Source organism: Sceloporus undulatus, chromosome 8 (genome assembly GCF_019175285.1).
Source record: "Sceloporus undulatus isolate JIND9_A2432 ecotype Alabama chromosome 8, SceUnd_v1.1, whole genome shotgun sequence".
Taxonomy (NCBI): Eukaryota; Metazoa; Chordata; class Lepidosauria; order Squamata; family Phrynosomatidae; genus Sceloporus; species Sceloporus undulatus.
The window spans coordinates 15,400-17,793 of NC_056529.1; positions in this window are offsets into that span (position 1 = coordinate 15,400).

Consider the following 2,394-nt stretch of genomic DNA (forward strand, 5'->3'; position numbering starts at 1 on the left):
GAAAGTAATGCCTCTTGCAGGGTATATATACCAAGTGGGCTGGCAATCGCTCTGAATGGCAGATGTCTTTAAGACCTGCTCTCTAGGCTAAGCCAGGCAGGGAGGCGAGGAGGGTGGCACACAGCCATGGGGAGGGGTGGAGCTGCCTCCAGGGCCTTGCTGGGGGGGGGGAGGTCCTGGGGGAGGGGCCAAACTGGGGTGGGACTGTGTGACCCCGCCCCAAACTGGGAAAGTCCCGCCCCCAGGCGGGATATGGCAAGCCTATGCTCAAGGTACTACTTTAACGCATCACTGTTTTAACTTTCAAGGCATCACCATGGGAGATCCCTCTTAGCGTCACCAGGGTCCCCTTAATATGGTATGACAAGGGGACATCATCCTTTGGTCTTACGTTTGGACCTGAAAGCTCAGAGCCTGGGAAAGTCTTGACCTGGCAACCCTAGTGAGGAAAATGTGACCCATGTGTCACATGCATCTGCACCTTCATCTCCCCAAAACCACTCTTGTTGCATGCCTTCAAGTTGTTTCTGACTTATGGCGACCTCAAAGTGAACTGAACCTATTACGGGGTTTTCTTGGGAAGATTTGTTCAGAGGAGGTTTGCCATTGCCTTCCCCTGAGGCTGAGAGAGTGTGACTCGCCCAAAGTCAACCAGTGGGTTTCATGGCTGAACCCTGGCCTCCAGAGTCTCAGCCCAACATTCAAACCACTACGCTACGCTGGTGCTCTAATTCCCCCCCCAAACCCAAAATAAACCAAAGACACTATTCCAAGCAAAGCTCAACACGTCGCATAATCTTTTACAAAAACACAGAAACGGGCCGTTCCTAATTGGCATCTTGTTGGATGGCCTTTTAATAAAGAGATCCTCTCAGCGCATAGAAACAAGATCCGGATAATAACATGTGTACAAGCAAAGGGTTTGTGTTACGTGAAACCCAAGACTTCTGGAAATTTAAGAAGAAAACAGCAAGTCATATTCTCCAAAACTCTCATGCAGCATAAAGGCCTCTGGATGGAGCGGAGGGGGTGGCATTGCTCCCCTCCTCGTTTTTTAAATCCAAAAGACAAACCAAAAATGGACAGCTGATCTGCCTCCTTCCCCCCAAACAGAGACCTATAGTTCAAAGGGATAAAATGAAAGATGATCAATACTGGGGGGGTTACCATGGCAAACCTTTCATTTGAGCCATAACTTTACTCTCTGCCAAAACCACCTTTTCGGATTAAATCCAGAACTCTGGTGTTTTTGCTATAGGTCCTGGATTTAATCTGAAAGTGTTTGGGGCAGGAGAGAAGGAAAGAATGGAGATATTCTGGAAGGTTGCAAAGATGGACTTGCGTCAGCAAGGTCATAATCTGGCTACCTTTGCTATAAGGTGAAGACAGAGGTAACGTAAAACATCTTCCCAAAGACAAAGAGAATATAAAATGAAAATTCCCTGAAAATAGAGAGGCTATAAATTGACTCACAGAAGATCTGTCTGCTGCACTACAAGTCTAGCTTCCTCCCAACTTTGCAATGTTTCATGATATGAAAGGCATACTAGCAGATCAAATACTGGTGTTAACCATCAGTATTTTCTCTCCATGTTGTGTGCCCTCAAGGCATTTCTGACATGGCGACACTAAGGGAGTTTATCACACTGGGGCTAATTTCAGCATTAAAGAGAGATTAAAGCGCATTTAAAGCATCCCGCAAGTAAAGCAGAAGCAGAAGATCTGGGCCGAAAGATAGCCATTGGAGTCCATCCTGCAGGGTCCTCTCTTTTAGGAACTTTTGCTTCCAGATAATTTATTTTTAGAGTTTCAAAACAAATGGGGCAAAGAGAGAGGCTGCCCATCCCTTCTGACCGAACAGTTTGTCACTAAAACTGTTATTGCAAAGCCCAGCTCCTTCTGCCAAGCTGGACTCCTGCCACCAAAAAGAGCGGGCATAATTGCCTCCATTCATGCTCCATGCCAGCGAGTTGATGTTTGTCGAGAGGGGAGCTGTCTCCTCTCTCGGTGCCAGTGTGATTCGCCCAGGGCTCCGTCAGAAAGGAACCAGGCATTTGCCATCGCGCTGCCAGGTTTTCAAAATAGCGATAGAGGATGGTCAAAATTCATGGCACACAGCTATCAACAAGTTTGTGCACCATCTGAATACCAAATGAAAGTATTTTACTTTTGAACAACCTATGCCATGCATTTCTCTAAAAAATGAACAAGATTGTCCACAATCATCAATTACTTGAGGATCACGTTTCTGACTTTATGAAGGGCCCACACCCAAAATATGGGATGTTTTGGCTTCCTATACAAAAAGAAAATCTTTCCAGCCCAAAAACAGGTGTCAGCATTTTCGTACCCTACAAAATCCATGGAGTCGCCACAAGTCAGCAGGCGACTTGA